This window comes from Heptranchias perlo, unplaced genomic scaffold, assembly GCF_035084215.1.
Source record: "Heptranchias perlo isolate sHepPer1 unplaced genomic scaffold, sHepPer1.hap1 HAP1_SCAFFOLD_47, whole genome shotgun sequence".
In the NCBI taxonomy this organism is placed as follows: Eukaryota; Metazoa; Chordata; class Chondrichthyes; order Hexanchiformes; family Hexanchidae; genus Heptranchias; species Heptranchias perlo.
The window spans coordinates 3,682,391-3,704,614 of NW_027139484.1; positions in this window are offsets into that span (position 1 = coordinate 3,682,391).

The following is a 22,224-nucleotide window of genomic DNA, read 5'->3' on the forward strand; positions in this document are numbered from 1 at the left end:
GAGTCTCTGACACGAGGGCAGTTAAAGGGCAGGTTGAGGATTGCAGCCTGGAAATGACTTTGGGTGATATTAGGGGATGGACACCTTGGACAAAATGGAGCACAGCGCGGCCAACATTTTGGAAAAAGGCGGCTGCGCCGCCGCCATCTTGTTCAGATGGCAGCAAGTTGCCAACAGAGTGTCCCCAGTGATCCCGCAGTGAACCAAGAATGATTCCAGGGTGCAGCCAGTCAGCCCAGAGTGATGACAGAGTGGTGGTCTTTATCATCAGACCACCACCACCAACAACAACAACATGTGTTTATAATATATTTATATTACCTGTATATTTATGATGTGTTTATATATTTTGAAGTGTATTTGCACAGGGGCAGCATGGCTGCAGGTGCGGCAGCCGGGCTTGGACCAAATGGAGGCCTAGGGGAGTCCGTCCCGGACAAAATGGGGGCGAGCGCTTCCACCACTTTGGAAAGAAAGGCCGCTGGCGCGGCTTCCATGCCAAAATAGAATCCAGCTTGGCCTCCAACTTGCACAAAATGGAAGTCAGCTTGGCCACAACCCTGGACAAAATGGAGGACGGTGCGGCCAACCTTTTGGAAAAAAGGCGGCCGCGCCGCCGCCAACTTGGTCAGATGGCGGCAAGTAGCCAACAGATTGTCCCCGGTGATCCCGCAGTCAACCCAGAATGATGCCAACAAGCCCTGATTTATACAGGGGATAAGTCTCCACTGACATGGTTATGCTCCTCACCATTGCTATTCGTAACAGTGCCTTTAACAAATACATTACATCAGCAGCTTTGACTCCGATGTATATAATGTGGTGAATAAACAGATCTCAAAGTCCAGGTTATTATCTTAATCAAACCTCTCTCAGGAATAAAGTTTAAATCTGTTCTCATACAGGACTGATCCAATAATAATGAGCTGGTCCATTCACAGTTTTTGTATAATTTTGTTGACCAAGTTCACTCCTGGTGATTCATTTATCAATGTTACCGATTTCTCCGCAGTGTAAACTGAATCCAGGGACACAAGCAGACCCGTTTCACTCTGTTCCTGCAGTTTCCCAGTTAAAATATGAATTGTGGGTCTCTGACACGAGGACAGTTAAAGGGCAGGTTGAGGATTGCAGCCTAGAAATGACTGTGGTGATAATTGGGGACGGACACTGAACGTGTCCCATTGACATTCCTCTCTCCGCTATTTTACTGCAGAAGTTTATCCGTTTATTTTACATTGGTTAACTGCTCCAGTAACATTGGTCCCGTGTAACACCGAGCTGAGCTCATGACCTGATTTGACCTACATCGCAAAGGCCCCGTGATTCCCTCACCCGCCTGCATTCCTTCCTCAGCCCATTGCCATTGAAACCCTCATCAATGCCTCTGTCCCCTCCAGACTCCATTCCTCCAATGCACTCCTGGCCGGCCACCCAACCTCCAACTTCCATAAACGTGAGCTCGTCCAAAACTCTGTAGTCTGTGTCCAACCAGCACCAGGCACTGCTCGGACTCACTGACCCTCACTGGCTCCCAGTTCCATATACCTTAAATTTGAAATCCTCATCCTTGGATTTAAAACCCTCCATGGACCACCCCTCCCCGTCTCCATACCGACAGACAACTCACCCGTCGCCTTTTCATTCATCAGACGCTGGTCTCTTTTGGCGGGACTTCCCTCACTTGGTTCCACTCACCTCTGTCTGTGGAATTTGCTGCCCGAGGAAGATGTGTAAGCTACATCATTAAACAAATTAAAAACAGAAATAGACAGTTTCCTGGAAGTAAAGGGAATTAGGGGTTACGGGGAGTGGGCAGGAAATTGGACATGAATTTAGATTTGAGGTGAGGATCAGATCAGCCATGATCTTATTGAATGGTGGAACAGGCTCGAGGGGCCGATTCGCCTACTCCTGCTCCTATTTCTTATGTTCTTATGTTCTTATTTGATCAGAGCCAGGAGAAGCTTCTCTTCCCACCCGATTACCGTTATCTCTGATGTTTCTAAAGGTTCAATCCTTGGCTCCCTCCTCTTCCTCATCTACATGCTGCCATTTGGTGACACAGTCCGCAGACATGGACCAGCTTTCAGATGGACGCTGACAAATCCACAGCCTCTCTTGACCTTTCCAATGTCTTTGTGTTGTCAGGTCCACATTCTGTTTTAAATGAGCCCCCAGTTCCTCCAGTTAAAAATTGGGAAGTCATGATATTTGGCCCCAAAATCTCCACATCCTTGCCAGGGATTCCATCCCCATCCCTGGCTTTTTGATTGGTGAGTTGCTCACCAACCACCGAAGCCCTTACTGACCTTCTTTTGATTCCAGTCTCCAAAGCCTGTAATTTATTTTTATTCTTTCTTACACTTAATTGAATCAGAGTCTCAACCCTCCCTATCTCTGTAAACTCCCCAGTCCGACAGCCCTTCCCAAACACTCTGCTCCTCCACCTCTGGCCACTTGTGCATCCGCAGTCCATTTGTCCTATTTTTGACAGCCGTGCCTTCAGCCATGGCCACGCTACTGAATGCCCTCCCGAAGCCCCTCCATCTCCCTCTCCTCCTTTCAGGTATCAGACGTGGATCATTGGTAGCAGTCTCATCTGTGAGTTAGAAAGCTGTGCATTGAAGTCCAATATCAGAGACTTGAACACATAATCCAGGCTGACACTGCAGTGCAGTACTGAGGGGCCACCAGTACAGGTTAGTAGTGAGGTAGTGGTGCACTGTCGGAAAGTCACGACTGAGGGAGTGTAATACTGTCAGAGGCTCAGTCCTGAAGGAGTGCTGCATTGTCGGGCGGTCAGTACCGAGGGAATGTTGCAATGTCGGATGGTCAGTACTGAGGGAGTGCTGCATTGTCGGAGGGTCAGTAATGTGGGAGTTTTGAATTGTGGGAGAGTCAGTACTGAGGGAGCGTTACACTGTCGGAGGGTCAGTAATGAGGGAGTGCTGCACTGTCGGAGAGTCAGTACTTAGGAAGTGCTGCACTGTCGGAGGGTCAGTACTGAGGGACTGGCACTCTGTTGGATGGTCAGTGCTGTGGGAGCTCAGTACTGTTGAGGATCAGTACTGAGGGAGTGCTACACTGTCGGAGGGTTAGTACTGAGGGAGTGCTACACTGTCGGCGGGTTAGTACTGAAGGAGTGCTGCACTGTCGGAGGGTTAGTACTGAGGGAGTGCGACACTGTCGGAGGGTTAGTACTGAGGGAGTGCTACACTGTCGGAGGGTTAGTACTGAGGGAGTGCTGCACTGTCGGAGGGTTAGTACTGAGGGAGTGCTACACTGTCGGAGGGTTAGTACTGAGGGAGTGCTACACTGTCGGAGGGTTAGTACTGAGGGAGTGCTGCACTGTCGGAGGGTTAGTACTGAAGGAGTGCTGCACTGTCGGAGGGTTAGTACTGAGGGAGTGCTACACTGTCGGAGGGTTAGTACTGAGGGAGTGCGACACTGTCGGCGGGTTAGTACTGAAGGAGTGCTACACTGTCGGAGGGTTAGTACTGAGGGAGTGCGACACTGTCGGAGGGTTAGTACTGAAGGAGTGCGACACTGTCGGAGGGTTAGTACTGAGGGAGTGCTGCACTGTCGGAGGGTTAGTACTGAGGGAGTGCTACACTGTCGGAGGGTTAGTACTGAGGGAGTGCGACACTGTCGGAGGGTTAGTACTGAGGGAGTGCGACACTGTCGGAGGGTTAGTACTGAGGGAGTGCGACACTGTCGGAGGGTTAGTACTGAGGGAGTGCGACACTGTCGGAGGGTTAGTACTGAGGGAGTGCTACACTGTCGGAGGGTTAGTACTGAGGGAGTGCGACACTGTCGGAGGGTTAGTACTGAAGGAGTGCGACACTGTCGGAGGGTTAGTACTGAGGGAGTGCTGCACTGTCGGAGAGTTAGTACTGAGGGAGTGCTGCACTGTCGGAGGGTTAGTACTGAAGGAGTGCTGCACTGTCGGAGAGTTAGTACTGAGGGAGTGCTGCACTGTCGGAGGGTTAGTACTGAAGGAGTGCTGCACTGTCGGAGAGTTAGTACTGAGGGAGTGCTGCACTGTCGGAGGGTTAGTACTGAGGGAGTGCGACACTGTCGGAGACACAGTATTGAGGGAGTTTTGCACTGTCGGAGGGTTAGTACTGAGGGAGTGCGACACTGTCGGAGACACAGTACTGAGGGAGTTTTGCACTGTCGGAGAGTCAGTACTGAGGAAGTGTTGCACTGTCGGAGAGTCAGTAATGAGGGAGAGGCACTCTGTTGGATGGTCAGTGCTGCGGGAGCTCGGTACTGTTGGAGGGGCAGTGCTGTGGGAGCGCTGTACTGTCGAAGGTGCCAACAGAAGGATACGTTAAATCGAGGGCCCATCTACCCTCTCAGATAGATGAAAAAGATCCCACAGCAATATTCGAAAAAGTGCAGGGGACTTCTTTCCGGTGTCCTGGCAAATATTTATCCCTCAACCAACATTACTCAAGCCGATTTTCTGGCCATTTATCTCATTGCAGTATGTGGGATGTTGCTTGGTGCCAATTGTCTGTCACGTTTCCGACATTACCACAGTGACTGCACTTCACAATATACTTCATTGACTGTTTTGAGCGTCCTAACACCTTGAATAGTGCTTTATAAAGGCATGTTCTTTCCTTCTTTCAGACCTTTCATGAAACCTATTTCTTGCTTCAAGCTTTTGTCATCTCTCCTAATATCTCCTTCTTTAGCTGGGGGTCCATTTTTGTCCTTCAGACATCGAAATTCTACTCTTGAAAACCAATCTTATCCCCTCCGACTCTCCATTTACTTCTCCTTTTACACCCTCCTTAAAACCACTCTTTGACCAAGGTTTTCACCAGTCCTCCTGATATCTTCTTACTCCTTTTAATTCTCCGTGAATCCCCTTGGGAATGTTTATTAAATAAAGGGCGGACTGTGAATTTTTTGAAGTTTTTGTATTCGTTCGTGGGATGTGGGCGTCGCTGGAAAGGCCAGCATTTGTTGCCCATCCCTCATTGCCCTTGAGAAAGTGGTGGTGAGCCGCCTTCTTGAAACGCTGCAGTCCGTGTGGTGAAAGTTCTCACTCCCACAGTGCTATTAGTTAGGGAGTTTCAGGATTTTGACCCAGCGACGATGAAGGGACGGCGATATATTTCCAAGTCGGGATGGTGTGTGACTTGGAGGGGAACGTGCAGGTGGTGTTGTTCCCATGTGCCAACTGCCCTTGTCCTTCCAGATGGAAGATTGTAAACAATTTTACAACACCAAGTTATAGTCCAGCAATTTTATTTTAAATTCACAAGCTTTCGGAGGCTTCCTCCTTCCTCAGGTAAATGTTCAGGAGCTCCTCGAAGCCTACGCATTTATACATATAGAACAATACATGGTGTTTACAGAATGCCCCTGCAACTGCCCGTTGCCAAGGCAATCACCGTGTTCAGACAGAGAGGTGTCACCTGCAGAACCCCCGAATACACATTCAACAAAAAAACAAACAGGAAAAAAAAACAGAGAGAGGCAGAAACATCCGGAAGGCAGAGAAAGCCAGCAAATGACCCATTATATTAAAAACAGATAACATTTGTTCGCTGGTGGGGTAACGTGTAGCGTGACATGAACCCAAGATCCCGGTTGATGCCGTCCTCATGGGTGCGGAATTTGGCTATCAATTTCTGCTCGACGATTTTGCGTTGTCGTGTGTCACGAAGGCCGCCTTGGAGTACGCTTACCCGAAGGTCGGTGGATGAATGTCCTTGACTGCTGAAGTGTTCCCCGACTGGGAGGGAACCCTCCTGTTTGGCGATTGTTGCGCGGTGTCTGTTCATCCGTTGTCGCAGCGTCTGCATGGTCTCGCCAATGTACCATGCTCTGGGGCATCCTTTCCTGCAACGTATGAGGGAGACAACGTTGGCCGAGTCACAGGAGTATGAACCATGCACCTGGTGGTTGGTGTCCTCTCGTGTGATGGTGGTATCTGTGTCGATGATCTGGCATGTCTTGCAGAGGTTACCGTGGCAGGGTTGTGTGCTGTCGTGGACGCTGTTCTCTTGAAAGCTGGGTAATTTGCTGCGAACGATGGTCTGTTTGAGGTTGGGTGGCTGTTTAAAGGCGAGTAGTGGAGGTGTGGGGATGGCCATAGCGAGGTGTTTGTCCTCATTGATGACATGTTGAAGGCTGCGGAGAACATGGCGTAGTTTCTCCGCTCCGGGGAAGTACTGGACGACAAAGGGTACTCTGTTGGTTGCGTCCCGTGTTGGTCTCCTGAGGAGGTCTATGCGATTTTTTGCTGTGGCCCGTCGGAACTGTCGATCGATGAGTCGAGCGTCATATCCCGTTCTTACTAGGGCGTCTTTCAGCGTCTGTAGGTGTCCATCGCGTTCCTCCTCGTCTGAGCAGACCCTGTGTATTGGCAGGGCCTGTCCATAGGGGATGGCCTCTTTGACGTGGTTAGGGTGGAAGCTGGAAAAGTGGAGCATCGTGAGGTTGTCCGTGGGCTTGCGGTAGAGTGAGGTGCTGAGGTGCCAGTCTTTGATGGAGATTCGTGTGTCCAAGAAAGAAACTGATTCTGAGGAGTAGTCCATGGTGAGCTTGATGGTGGGATGGAACTTGTTGATATTATCGTGTAGTCTCTTTAGTGATTACTTGCCGTGGGTCCATAGAAAGAAAATGTCGTCTATGTATCTGGAGTATTGTTTTGGTTGGAGGTCCTGTGCAGTGAAGAAGTCCTGCTCGAACTTGTGCATGAAAATGTTGGCGTATTGGGGTGCGAATTTGGTCCCCATGGCTGTTCCGTGTGTTTGGGTAAAGAACTGGTTATCGAAGGTGAAGACATTGTGATCCAGGATGAAGCGGATGAGTTGTAGGATGGCTTCCGGAGATTGGCTGTTGTTGGTGTTGAGTATTGATGCTGTCGCAGCGATGCCGTCATCGTGGGGGATACTGGTGTATAGTGCCGAGACGTCCATCGTGGTGAGAAGTGTTCCTGGTTCAACTGGTCCGTGGGTACTGAGTTTTTGTAGGAAGTCTGTAGTGTCGCGACAGAAGCTGGGGGTTCCTTGTACGATGGGTTTCAGGATGCCCTCGATGTATCCAGAGAGGTTCTCACACAGGGTTCCGTTGCCTGACACGATGGGACGTCTGGGTGTGTTGGCTTTGTGTATCTTTGGGAGGCAGTAGAAGTCTCCCACGCGGGGAGTACTTGGGATGAGAGTGCGTAGGAGAGTGGGGTGGGATGGAGAGTGAGAGAGAGTGGGAAAGGGAGAGTGAGGGGAGAGGGGGAGAGAGGGAGAGGGAGAAAGAGAGAGGGGAGAGAGAGGGAGAAGAGGGAGAGGGAGAGAGGGAGTGAGAGAGGGGGAGAGGGAGAGAGGGAGAGAGAGAGGGGGGAGGGAGAGTGAGGGGGTGAGAAAGATAGAGGGTGAGAGAGAGGGGAGAGGGGGAGAGAGGGAGAGAGAGAAAGAGAGACAGAAAGAGAGAGGGTGAGAGAGAGAGAGGGGGAGTGGGAGTGAGAGGGAGAGGGAGAGGGAGAGAGAGATAGAGAGAGAGAGAGGGGGGAGAGGGAGAGAGGGAGAGAAAGAGAGAGAGGAGAGAGGGAGAGAGAGGGAGAGGGAGAGAAAGAGAGTGGGTGGGAGAGAGAGAGAGAGGGGAGAGGGGGAGTGAGGGAGAGAAAGGGAGAGGGAGAGAGAGGGTGAGAGAGAGAGGGGAAAGAGGGATGGAGAGAGTGGGAGAGGGCGAGAGAGAGAGAGAGAAGGGGGAGAGGGAGAGAGAGGGGAGAGGGAGAGAGATCGTGAGAAATATAAAGGGTGAGAGAGAGAGGGGGAGAGAGGGGGAGAGAGAGAGAGGGAGGGGGGAAGAGGGAGAGAAAGAGAGAGGGGTGAGAGGGAGAGAGAGGGGGAAGAGGGAGAGGGGAGAGGGAGGGAGAGGGAGAGAGGGAGAGGGAGAGAGAGAGGGTGAGAGAGATAGAGGGTGAGAGAGAGAGGGAGAGAGAGGGGAGAGGGGGAGAGAGGGAGAGGGAGAGAGAGGGAGAGGGAGCAAGAGAGAGGGAGAGGGAGAGAGAGATAAAGGGGTAAGGGAGAGAGAGAGGTTGAGAAAGATAGAGGGTGAGAGAGAGAGAGATGGGAGAGGGGGAGAGAGGGAGAGAGAAGAAGAGGGAGAGAAAGAGAGAGGGGAGAGGGAGGGAGAGAGAGGGAGAGGAGAGGGAGGGAGAGAGGGAGAGAGAGAGAGAGGGGGTGAGGGAGAGGGGGAGGGAGAGGGAGAGAGAGAGGGAGGGTGGAGAGAGAGAGGGGGAGAGGGAGTGGGAGGTCGGCAGTTCTGGGCTCTTGCTGTGCCTTTTTAATCCCTTGCTTTTGTAATTTAATCAATTCCCTCTCTCTCTCTCTCTCTCTCCCCTCAGGAATATTTTTGATGAAATGCTGCAAGGCGATGATCCAGAAAGAGACATTTTGTGAGGAGGAGGAGGAGTGGGAGAAATCCTGGGCCAAGAATCGTTCTCTCCGCTGGGGACTGACTGACTGAGACCTTCACCACAGCCTGGACCCGATGGGGAGCACATGAGTAATGTCTGGGTTACTCTGGGGTCACTGGGATATTCAGGGGACACTCTGGGGGGTCACTGGGAAATTCAGGGGACACTTGCAGGGGGGTCACTGGGACATTGTTGTGGTGGTTCTTGTTGTTGTGGTGGTGGTCTGAATATCAAGACCGCCACTCTGTCATCACTCTGGGCTGACTGGCTGCAACCTGGCATCATTCTGGTTTCACTGCGGGATCAGCGGCGACTCTCTTTTGGCTCCTTGCTGCCATCTGACCAAGACGGCGGCTGGCGCAGCCGCCTTTTTTCCAAAAGGTTGGCCGCGCTGTCCTCCATTTTGTCCAAGGTGTCCGTCCCCTAATATCACCCACAGTCATTTCTAGGCTGCAATCCTCAACCTGCCCTTTAACTGTCCTCGTGTCAGCGACTCACAATTCATATTTTAACTGGGAAACTGCAGGAACAGAGTGAAACGGGTCTGCTCCTGTCCCTGGGTTCAGTGCACACTGCGGAGTCATCTGTCCAAATTATAATTGAAACACCAGGAGTGAACATGGTCAATATAGTTATATAAAAGCTGTAAATGAAGCCGTTTATTATTGTTGGATCAGTCCTGTATGAGAACAGGTTTAAACTTTATTCCTGAGAGAGGTCTGATTAAGTAATAACCTGGACTTTGAGATGTTTGTGTTTTATTCACCACATTATTTACAGCGGAGTCAAAGCTGCTGATGTAATGTGTTTGTTAAACTGACTGTAACTAATAGCAATGATCAGGGGTAAAACCGTGTCAGTGGAGACTTATCCCCTGTATAAATCAGGGCTTGTTGGAATGGATCAGCTCAGAGTGCCTGCCCGAGCTGTGGTTTCCAGGTCAACAGAAGTCAGTGCTTCTCAAAGAAATGGAATATCCAGTAATCATTCAGATGATACGGATTTATTATCCTGTTCTTGCAGCCATTGGAGTTCCAGGTAAGCCGTTATCTCATCTGTTAATGATGTAAATCGGTGTTAACTCTGCTGCGGTACTTGGCAAATTGTTTTTTGTCCCTACATATTTTACACAGTCAATTGTTCTGTTGTATTGGTTGAATGATGGAATGTGTTAAGTCTCTGCTCTTTCGGTATTGAGGCGCTGCATTATATCTGTCATGAACTTTGTATATCCAACCCTGGAATTGTTACTGGATTATTCTCTGTACTGAATGTATTGGGCTAAGAGTTGGTATCAGACCATCAGGAGATGATAACAGTTTCTTGTTGTGGAACTAAGCTGTCCTGGAATATGTTTTCATCAATGTGTTTTCAATGATTGATAAGGAGACAGCTCAAGGGCTCAGTGTTACAAGGAGGCAGTGCAGTGTCCTCCCTCCTCAATAACATGCTTCAGTTTAACTGGGATTTCAATGTATTTATTGGTGATCACTGTTATGAAATATTATTTTATTCTGTGTGTATCTGACGACGCTTCAGATGTCTGGTTACTGAACTGAGTTTACTGCTGACTCTTTCACATCTCCTTCTCTGCTTCACTGTGGATGAATTCACTGACTGTCACTGGACTTCACTGTAAAATGAAATGTTTTGATGTTTTGTGGTCTCAATTTGCACTGTCCCTGTTGGAATCAGCAGCCCTTCTATGTACCTGTAGGTTATCAGTATGATGTTGGCGTTTTGTAAATTGAACAATCCCGCCATCCATCCCTATACCCTATAATTACTGGAGAAGGAATCTCAATTATTGTGAGATCTGCCTGGAAGAGGCATTCGATTCTGTTTATTCCATGATTTGTAGATGAAGTGAACAGTGTCGGTGAACAGGAGGAGAATCGGATGATCTGAAGAAACATTAAAATATTCCACAGAGGCTTCACTATTGAAGAAACCGACACTGAGAATAGGAACGGTGGAACACGGCGCTGGTGAACAGAATGCAGGCACAGGATGATAGGATTTAATCGGATATGAAAATGGACTTGAGAAAGAGAGTAGAGTGAATGATAGAGAGGGCGACTGAGAGGGAAAGCGAGAGGCTGTGGTGGGAATAATTCATCAGAATGAACAGCTGAAACTTCCAGTACAATTAAACATAGAAAATGTGATTTGAAGGTGTTATTATGGTGTGGTCAGATTGGGTGAGTTTTTATTGTGGGACTCGCTCCTCGTGTTTATATCCCTGTCAGGTCCTCAGTCTGTTTTTGTGAATGTTCCTTGTTTTCCAACTTAACACTAAACATAATTTAAAAATTACTTCAAAAATGGAATCAGAAATTTCTTGATTCTAATCAATTATTCGGAAACTGTATTTTTCAAGCTCGGATCAGTTCAATAACAACATGATTAATTTTATTAATACTTTTCATTTTAAGTTTCATTGAATTTGCAACTTAAATTTATTAAACACATTTTGTACCAAACACATGTTCCCTGACACCAATAACTACAGAAATGAACTGTTAAATGTAATAGTTGGATTGTGTACAGTCTCTCCCTGTGAATCCCAGCCTCTGCTCTCACTGCAATGAATCCTCTGTCTCGTCGGTTCCTTCAGTTTGTCCGTTCTCCCAAACCATCTGCTCCTGACTCCTCTCCATCTCCGACACGTCCATTTACACTACTCTTTTCATTGACTCCCTCCCAATCTGACTCACTCTCGGCTCTCTTAACCCAGAGCAACACACAAGCTGCACCTCCCCCGTCCCCTCACCTTCCGACACTTCTCTCTCTTTCCCATCCGTCTGGAGCCCAAATCTGGCTTTAATCCGCTGGATTCCCATTGTGTAAAACCCCTTCTCCCTTCCTCACCGGCACTGCGCCCTCACTCAGCCCTTCCAGTGGATCCGGTGCTCACTTTATTCACTTTCTGTATCCATCTCCCAATTCATTATTGATCATTGTGTTTAAAAACATCTCTCTGCCCGAAAACGCTGCCCAGGTCAATCAATCACTTTCCACCCTTCGATGCAGCAACAAATCTGGAAATTTCACCCCAGATCCTCTCAAACTGCTGCTTTGTCTCCAGGTCTGATCAGTAATTTCTCTGATTCCTTTTCTCTCTCTTGCAGTTAACTTGGTGGCGATTGTGATCCTGTCCCGAGGAAAGTCCGGCCTCTCCAAATGTATCAGTGTCTACCTGGTGGGAATGGCAGTGGCCGATCTCATGGTCGTTATTATTCGTGTGATATTGGTGTGGATTAATGCGATGTATTTCCCAGTGTCATTCCTGCACATTACTCCTGTGTGTAGTTTTATTATCTTCTTGAGTATTGCAGCCATGGGGGTTTCTGTCTGGTTCACAGTCGCTTTCACTTTTGATCGATTTGTGGCCATTTGTTGTGAGAAGCTGAAAACTAAATATTGCACCGAGAGAACGGCGGCTGTGGTTCTGGGAACAGTGAGTGTGCTGGGCTGTTCAGTGAGTGTCCCCTGGTATTTTACATTTGAACCTTTATATATAATTGATAATGTTCCCTGGGTTTGTGAGACTAAACCGAGCTTCCGTACTTCCCCAGCATGGGCCGCATTTGAGATGTTTCACCTCATTTTAACCCCTTGTGTCCCGTTCTGTCTGATTTTGCTGCTCAATGTTGTGACTGTCAGGCGTATTTTAATGTCCAGTCGAGTCCGCAGGGGACTCCGGGGCCGCAGCAATGGAGAGAATCAAAGTGATCCAGAGATGGAGAACCGAAAGAAATCCATCATTTTACTCTTCAGTATATCGGGCAGTTTTATACTGTTGTGGCTGACACAAGTTGTATTTTACATTTATGTGCGAATTGCAGACATTCCGTTTTATTACTCCTACACTGACCCTGTCTTTCTCACAGATCAAACAGCAAAGTTGCTGCGGCTTCTCAGTTGCAGTACAAACACGTGTATTTATGTCCTGACCCAGACTAAATTCAGAGAGGAGCTGAAGAACGCGGTGAAATACCCACTCAATCTAATTGTTAAATTAGTGAAATCAGAGAAAGAGCTGAAGGGTTTCAAGCACTAGAACTAAATCCCATTTCATACTCCATCACCTACACTTCCCGGGGGACGGAAAGTACATTTTATATTAGCAGCACAGAGTCCTGAAATGATCTTAAATCTGATTCTGAGATTATATTTTATTGATAATCTCACCTATTGAGGCAGGATTTGCTTTGCAGACAACACGTGAATTGTGGATCGAAATGGGGGCACTAAAGAACTCAGCTGGACTTTAATTAACTGACCGCAAGACAAAATGGGCAAAGCTGGAAATCAAAGTCACTTCTGTGGACCTGATCAGGATGTGTGTACTTCACATAAATGGTGAGAGAGAGGGAGAGAGGAAGAGAGAGAGGGAGAGGGAGAGGGGAGACAGAGAGAGGGACAGAGAGAGAGAGAGGGGGGAGGGGGAGAACGGGAGGCAGAGAGAGAGGGGAGGGGGAGAACGGGAGGCAGAGAGAGAGTGAGAAAGAGGGAGTGAGGGAGCGAGAAAGAGGGAGAGAAAGGGAGAGGCAATTAGAGAGAGACAGAGACAGAGAGAGGGAGACAGAGAGAGTGAGAGAGGGAGGGTCAGAGACAAAGAGAGAGTTGGAGAGAGACAGGGAGGGAGAGACAGAGAAAGAGAGACAAAGGGGAAGTGAGAGGAAAAGGGCGAGAGAGGGAGAGAGGGTGGGAGAGAGAGAGGGAGAGCAAGAAGGAGAGGAAGAGGGACAGAGAGGGAGATATAGAGAGAGGGAAGCGAGGGAAAGAGACAGACAGACAGAGATGGAGAGAGAGAGAGAGTGGCACAGAGAGAGACAGAGATAGAGACCAGGAGAAAGACAAAGAGAGAGGCAGGGAGAGAGAGACACAGAGAGAGGGAGAGACAGAGAGGGTGGAGAGAGGGAAAGAAAGAGATAGATAGAGAGGCAGAGGGAGAGACGAGAGACAGAGAGAAGGACAGACAGAGAGAGAACACAAGGACAAAATAAATGTACCAATTAGAAAAGTGCAGAAATAAAGAGAGGCAGAGACAGAGTTACTCAGAGACGGAGAGAAATAAAGAGTAATTTATTCAGACAAGAGAGAAAAATAAAGAGGGAAATAAAGTATACATATATATGATGAGAGAGAAGAACACTGCTAAATAATTTCAAAGTGATTGGAGAGGACAGGTGAATAGACAGATGAAATCAATTCAAAATAACTAGAGACTGAAGGAGAGTCAGAGCAGGAGAGTGACAGACATAAAACGATAAAGAGAAAGAGAAAAAGAGGTACAGAAAGCAGGGAGAAAATAGAAAACAGGAGAGATGAGTAGAAATACAAATATTAAAACAGATACTGAGAGAGATGGAAATAATACAGAGACAGATGCAAAGAAGAGTTCGAGAAGGCAAATAGAAACAGAGAGAAAGAAGTAGATAGAAGTAGAGATGGAGAGAGTGAGAAGCAAACAGAATGAAATAAAGACAGATGAAAAGGGAAGGAGGAAGAGACAGATAGAAAGAAGGAAAAGGGAAAAGTAGATTCACAGAGAGAAACAAAGAGAGAGTTGATGCCGGGAGGCTGCACAATAAAGTCACTCAGTCTTGAGTACCTGACCCTGACCATCACTTACTGCAGGGGTTTCCCAGCTGTCCTGTGTCGTAAAAAAATCATCTGATAAACGAAAGCCTGAGATTAAATCGGCTTCAGCATATCTGAAGGAAAAGGACGATTAAAAGGAGGAAGGGCTGTTGGAAGGACTGTTAATGACACGTTGTGAAAGACCACACAGCAGAGGATAGATCACCATAGCAATAAGAACGATTCCAGGAGGGCTGGAGATGGTTTGAACTCCTGCCAGCTTGACTTGGTTACGTTGTGGACACTGAGAGAAAACAAGTGAAGTGTCAATCAATCATGGGTTGTTTTTGTAGGAAACTATTTTTGATAATTTAACGTCCCAGAGATGTGGTTCTATGTTACAAAGAAGCTGGGCATAAGGTGAGTGGGGAGAGACGCAGATCCACCACTGCTGCTCCAAACTCACCTTTCGCTTCCTGGCAGCACCACCTCACCTGGAATCTTCATGACTGCTCGCCACCTCCCAGCTTGATGCCTCGATGCTGGTTTACAGATTGCCTGTGTAGCAGATGACCTGGATGCCAGAGTAAGACACGCTACACTACAACGGTATCCATCAAAACGCCTGGAATCTTCCAGGCAAGCTTGAGTCAACCATAAGGATATAACTTTCGTTATCAGCTTAGTGGAAGATAGACATTGGATTTCCAAACGGTTATGCATTTTGTGAATTCAGAATGTGCAGTTTTATTGGTGTTAAAGCAATTCTAAATCGGGTATAATCCCAAGATTTTGATTAAATTCAAATGTAAAATTTTCTAGTGCATTTATGATTGTTTTGTTCATAAAGCCATGGTTTGTGCCTGACGTTTCTTAAGGAGAAAGAGCCCATTATTTAAATATAAATTTTAACCTTTTGGAGATAAAAAGGCACTGCCCCAAATTAAAGTGTAAAATCACTTTGCACATTTTTATTCCTCCATCTGTACCATGTGTAACTTTCCCAGTGAGCTGCTGGATTCTGTAATAAATCACAATGTACTCTTACCCCTTCTGCTGTCTTACTAAACCGAGCAGAGTCCCGCAGCACTCACCTGATCTGTTACTGTTACAAGTACTCTTATTGTTTCAGATTAAAGTAAAATATGAATAATGGAGAAATGAACCAAATCCTAGATCAGAGCTGCATTCAGATTGAGTCCAATTTTACTCTGATTTATTTAATAGAAGCTAGAATTGCAAACACTACACATAATGGCTCATTTGGCCTTACCTCCGAATGTCTGGTCTTTCCTTCTCCTAATCCATTTTTTTGCAGAAGTTCACATTTTGGTCCTTGATTTCCTCACTGCACCGCTGTCTTTGTGTTAAACACCAGCTAGTGCCAGTCTCACTCCGTTTGTACCTTTAACTATAGTTCAACAGTGATTTTGCAGGAACTGCAAATGAATCCTCTCCTTGTCTCACAACACAGCTCGCTTCATCTTGCCCATCAGTAAGATGGCTGCCTTATTGGCGGCCATTAGGTTTCAGGATCAAGGCGGCCATTTTGTTTAAGCTTCATGGCGGCCAATTTGTTCAATATGACCATCTTGTCCCCCACCAATTTGGCCGCCTTGCCCCTCAGTTAAATTGCCGCCTTGCCCCTCAGTTAAATTGCCGCCTTGCCCCTCAGTTAAATGGCAGCCTTGCCCCTCAGTAAGATGACTGCCTTACTTGTGTCCATTTTGTTTCAGGTTCATGACATTGAAGTTGTTTTTCATAGATTTAAGGTTTCATGGGAACTATGGCACAAGAGGAGGCCTTTCGCCCCACTGTGCCTGTGCCAGCTCTTTGAAAGGGCTGTCGAATTCGTCCCATTTCCCCCTTTGCTCTTTCCCCACATCCTTTATGGAGGCTTTGTCATAGTAGTTGTATTATGCAAATAAATATATATGTAATAATGCAAATTGATGTTCTAGTGGTTGCTGTAAGATATAAATACAAGTTGTTATCGATTAAGATTGTCTCTCAATCTTTTCCTACTTAGATTCTTCTCCTTTATAAACTGGGCTTTGTTTCTGTGCAATTGAATGTTGCTGAGAGATTGTTCCTGTAACGGATGAGAGATCTTGCCGTGCGCTCGGTTTTTTAAAAACTTTTTGCTTTGAATCTTTTAAATGTCATGAATTTGTTTGAACTCTTTGGCTGATTGGAAAAAGCCACAAACTCGAAGTTGACCACAAACTACAGGGTTTCTCTCCACAGGTCACTGACCGAGGCCTTTAACACAGGCTGCACCCAATGACACTTACGTGAGTTTTGTCTGGGTCACTGTGGGATCAATGGGTGCACTGTGGGTCACAGGTTGCTGTTGGATCACTGGGACACTGCAGGTCAACTGGGGTATTATGGGATCACTGGGACACTGTGAGATCAGTGGGACACTGTGGAATCATTGGGTTAATGTGGGAGCACTGGGACACTGGCGACCACTTTGTTTAAGGTGACCGCCTTAATGGCCACCATTTCGTTTCAGCTTCATTGCAATTCAGGAGGAATTTCATTACCCATTCTATGTAATATGTAATACATATATAAAACACGTTATTTTATATGCACAAGTTGTTGTAAATAAAGAAAGTCTCTCAAACGTTTACACAAATGAAATTTGATACTGGTACCTCTGGGTGCACCGTGGAATCACTGGGGGCACTGTGGGATCACTGGGATCACTTTGAGAGAACTGGGGCACTTTGGGATCACTGAGACACTTTGGATCACTGCGGCAATATCACTGGGTGCACTGTAGGATCACTGGGTCACGCTGCGTTCACTGTGGGATCACTGGTTGCACTGTGGATCATTGGGACACTGTGCATGACTGAGTCAATATCACGAATGCACTGTGGTATCAGTGGGTCACTTTGCAATCACTTTGGGATCACTGGGTGCACTTTGGATCACTGGGACACTGTGGATCAATGGGGCACTATCACTGGGTGCACTGTGGGATCACTTGGTCACTGTGGGAACACTGTGGGATATTTAGTTACCCAGATGGGCCGAATGGCCTGTTTTGGTGACGTGCTGAATTCGATGTAATATTTATATAAAGATATATTGTATTATATTTTATATTAGGAAGTAGCTGTTGTAAAACAGAAATAGTAGTCGAGCCGAATGGCCTCTGTACTGTGCTGTACTGTACATTCGATGTTAAATACATATACATATAATATTTGATTATACATTGTATTATTTTTTCTACTGCAGAAGTTGTTGTCAAATAAGAAATTCAGGGGAACTTCTTTACCCAGAGGGGCTGAATGGCCTGTTTCTGTGCCGTGCTGTATTGTATTTAATATATATATAAAGATATGTACGGGGTTAAATTCGATAACCCCCGAATCCGGGCGCGGGGGTCGATTAACCCCCCACATCAATAACCTGCACCCGGTCATTGAGATGCAGACTGTCCGTGATATTGTTGCTGCCTGGTGATTTGCCTGATTCCTGCGAGCAGTCAGGCCTGGCTGCGCTGTTAAACCGCTTCTCACCAGCAGGGGGGCCCAGATATTGCGTCAGTGCTTCGCACCTCTGAAAGGCAGGCTGCACCTCTTAAAGGCAGGTTGCACCTCACAATGTCAAAAATTTGATTCAGATACAAACCTCCGGGGTCATTTCTTCTCGTACAGTTCTGATTGGAAGTTTATTTTGAATTAAACAGACCATTGCTTAAAATGACTGGCTCCCAGTCACTGTTTTGAAGGCATTTATCAGCCTGTCTTTTTCAAACTGGTGAGTCTGTTTGGAATCTCTGAGAATGTTAATCAAGTCGACAGTTTCCATAGTTTGTGAGAAAAAGACAACAAAGAACGAGGATTTTCGAAAGTTCAGTCACATTTTCGTATAGTATTTGTAAATTATTTATTATTTTCTTTTCCAGTAAGGATCTGGTTGAGCTTTACAGTAAAACTATTGTCTTACTGCTACTATGTGTTTTCTCTCTTACTGTTTCATCAATTTGTTTGACAGTTAAAGTCTGAAACAAGGCCTAGTGTAGTGTGAATCTGTCACCCTCTGAAGAGCAGGCACTATTAGGCACTGGATAGAACGAGTGGGCTGAGATAATCTGAAGGGGTTTCACTGTTCATTATCTGGAGCCCTTCAAATGTTACATTGATATCAGGACAAGCGGAAATACTGAGACATTGGGAGTGAAGCCTCAACTGACAGAGGAGCTGCTTTATCAAGCTTAGAAATATATCTGATTTTAAATCAGCAAAATTTCACTTCATTAAAGTCGGCATAAAGACAACTATCTCTGAACTGTCGCCACTATCTGAAAAACACAGACATTTTACTGATCGGGGAATAATGATCTTGTTCAAACTGTACAAAATAAAAATCAATTGTAATCTTTTTAAAATAACGATCTGACATAAAGCATTTTCCAACCAAACAAAAGTACCAAGCATTCCCAGGATATTGAGAGATTATGTGAGTGGGTAAAACTGTGGCAAATGGAGTTCAATGTGGGGAAATGTGAGGTCATCCACTTCGGATCTAAGAAAGATAGATCAGAGAGTTTTCTAAATGGTGAGGAGCTCGGAACTGTGGAGGAGCAGAGAGATTTGGGGGTCCAAGTACAGGAATCATTAAAAGCTAGTGGAGAGTTACAAAAATAATTAAAAAGGCGAAGAATGTCGGCCTTTATTTCAAGAGGGCTGGAATATAAAGGGGTGGAAGTTATGTTCCAGCTGTACAGAGCTCTGGATAGACCTCATCTGCAGTTCCTGCATTCAGTTCTAGGCACTGACCCTCAGGAAGGATATATTGGCCTTGGAAGGGCTGCAGCTCAGATTCAGCAGAATTATGTTTGGGCAAGATGAGTTAAATTATGAGGGCAGGTTGCATAGACTAGACTTGGATTCCTATGAATATAAAAGGTTAAGGGGTGATCTAATTGAGTTGTTTAAGTTGATTAAAGGAGTTGATAGGGTAGATAGAGAAACTACTTCCCCTTGTGGGGAATCCAGAACAAGGGGGCATAAAATGGATCTCGGCCGTTCAGGGGTGATGTCAGGAAACACTTCTTCACACAAAGGGTCGTGGAAATCTGGAACTCTCTCCCACAAAAGATTGTTCAGGCGGATTTCAATACTAAATTTCAAAAGGAAAATTGATAATGTTTTGTTAGGCAAGGGTATAAAGGATTCTGGATCGAAGACGGGTAGACGGAGTTAAGACACAGATCAGTCATGATCTAATTGAATGGCGGAACAGGCTCAAAGAGCCGAATTGTGTACTTCTGTTCCATTGTAACAGGCTCGAGGGGCTGAATGGCCTACTCCCTTTACTAGGCAACACACTCGACGGGCTGAATGGCCTCCTCCTGTTCTGTATAATAGGCTCGAAAGGCTGAATGGCCTCCTCGTGTTCCTACTTAACACGCTCGAGGGTTGATTGGCCTTGTTCTGTTCCAGTGTAATCGGCTGGAGGGTCTGAATAGACTTCAGTTACCAAATAACTGGCTCGAAGGGCTGAATGGCTTCTCCTGTTCCGATGCAACAGGCTGGTGCGGCTGATTTGCCTCCAGTTCTGCAGTAACGGGCTCGAGGGGTTGAATGGTCTCCACCTATTACTGTATAACAGACTCGAAGGGCTCAATGTCCTCCTGCTGTTCCTGTCTAACAGCCTTGAGGAGATTGCCGCCATTTTGTCCAACCTGGGCGCCTTTCATGCTGCCATTTTGTCATAGTTCGCCGCCGTACTTGCCGCGATTTTTTCTAAGATTGCCGCCATACTTGCAGCTATTTTGTCCATGATGGTCGCCGTACTTGCCGCCATTTTATCCAAGATGGCTACCGTACTTGCCGTCATGCAGGCCGTGTATAAATACACATACATATAAGTTAGAAACGCAGGTTGTTGTTCTTGTAGTAGTATTTGTTTTATTGGTCTAAATATAATGACTGCCACCCTGGGATCATTCTGGTGTGACTGGTTGCACTCTGGGGTTACTGGATGCAATCTGGGAGCCCTAGGTGCACTCTGGGATCACTCTGGGGTGACTGGGTTCACTCTGGGATATGGCGTGAAATCAGGGATCACTCTGGGGTGACTGGGTGCAATCTGGGATGCGGCGTGCAATCAGGGATCACTCTGGGGTGACTGGGTGCAATCTGGGATGCGGCGTGCAATCAGGGATCACTCTGGGGTGACTGGGTGCAATCTGGGATGCGGCGTGCAATCAGGGATCACTCTGGGGTGACTGGGTGCATGCTGGGATCTCTGGGTGCACTCTGGAATCACTCTGTTGTGACCAGGTGCAATCTGGAGTCAATGCGGTTTCACTGGGATATTCTGGGAGCACTGTCGTATCACTGTGGACAATCTGCATGTTAATTTTAGCCATTTCTCTGTACTAGCCGCCATTTTTTCTAAGATGGCCGTTGCACTTGCCGCCATTTTGTCCATGATGGTAGGCCGTTCTTGCCATTTTTTTTCCAGGATGGCCAACGTATTTGCCGCCATTTTGTCCAAGATGGCGGCAGTGGTTGACGCCATTTTGTCCAAAATGGCTGCACTCATTGCGGCCATTTTGTCTAAGATTGCAGAAACTCTGGCGCCATTTTGTCCAAGATGGCCGCCGTACTTGCTGCAATTCTGTCCAAGATGGCTGCCGTATGTACGTCCATTTTGTCCAAGATGGCTGCCGTTCTTGCCGTCGTGCGGGCCGTTTGTAAATACATACAGATATGTTATAAATACAAGTTGTTGCTGTTGTGGTAGTAGTTGTTGTTGTGGTGGTGTAAATATAAAGACTGCCACTCTGCAATCCCTCTGGTGTTACTGGTTGCACTTGGGATTCCTGAGTGCATTCTGGAATCCCTCTGGAGTGACTGGATGCACTCTGAGATCCCTGGGCGCACTCTGGGATCAATTTAGGTTGACTGGGTGAATTCTGGGATCCCTCTGATGTGCCTGGGTTCATTTTGGGATACTGCGAGCACTCCGGGAGCACTTTGGGGTGACTGGGTGTACTCTGGGATCCCTGTGCGTTCACTGGGACATTCTGGGGTGACTGTCGTATCAATGTCGACATTCTGCATGGTAATCTCTGCCATTTTATCCAAGATGGACGGCGTACTTGCTGCCATTTTGTCCAAAATTCCGCCATGCTGGTCGTGTGCAAATACACATATACGTAGTATATATACATATATATTCTATTTATTATAAATACACATTGTTGTTGTAGTAGTTGTTGTTGTGGTCGTGGTCTAAATATAAAGACTGCCATTCTGGGATCCCTGAGTGCTCAATGGGATCATTCTGGGGTGACTGGGTGCACTCTGGGGTAAAAGGAATATTATGCGTTCACTGTGGTATCACTGGGAACATTCTGCCCGGTACTTTCCGCGATATTGTCCAAGATGACTGCCGCACTCGCGGCATTTGACCAAGACGGATGCCATACTTGTGGAAATTTTGTCCAAGAAGGCCGCGTGACTTGCCGCCATTTTGTGCAAGATAGCCGCCGCACTTTCCGCTATTTTGTCCACGATGCGATCACGCTGGACGTGTGTAAATACACACACACACATATATATATATATATATATATATGCACACACATATTTATATATGTACACACACATATATCATAAAATACAATCAATACATGTTGTTGTTGTTGTTGTTGTTGTTGTCCCTGAGATGGGACTGGCCAAGGCCACATCCAGAGGGGAGCGATCGAGACCTTCCCCAGAGATTACCGATTGAGGCCTTCTCCACAGGCTGCACCAGTGAGTTCAGTCTGTTCACTGCCCTGGGGTTTAATTTCCTCTCTGGGCCATGGTTTTGGGGCCTCGGTTTAACATGTTCCTGTTCGATTGTGACCCATGTCGAGAAGTGAATGATGCCCAATATTGCTCGCTGAACTGTCTTACATCTCCCAGTTCAGATTGAATGAGTTCACCTCACCGACCATTAATTAGGATCCCCACAAGCGACTGATTGAAGGGCTGAAATTTCTTTCTCACCAAACCTTCAAAGAAGAAATCGGACACCAAATCATGCACAACAATGGTTTATTGACTTGGAATTCATAATTATCATAATTTAAACATTGAGTACACCAGTAATAATTACATATAAAGAGTTGTAGACAGGGTCATCCAGCAATTTTAATAACTTAACTAATCGGC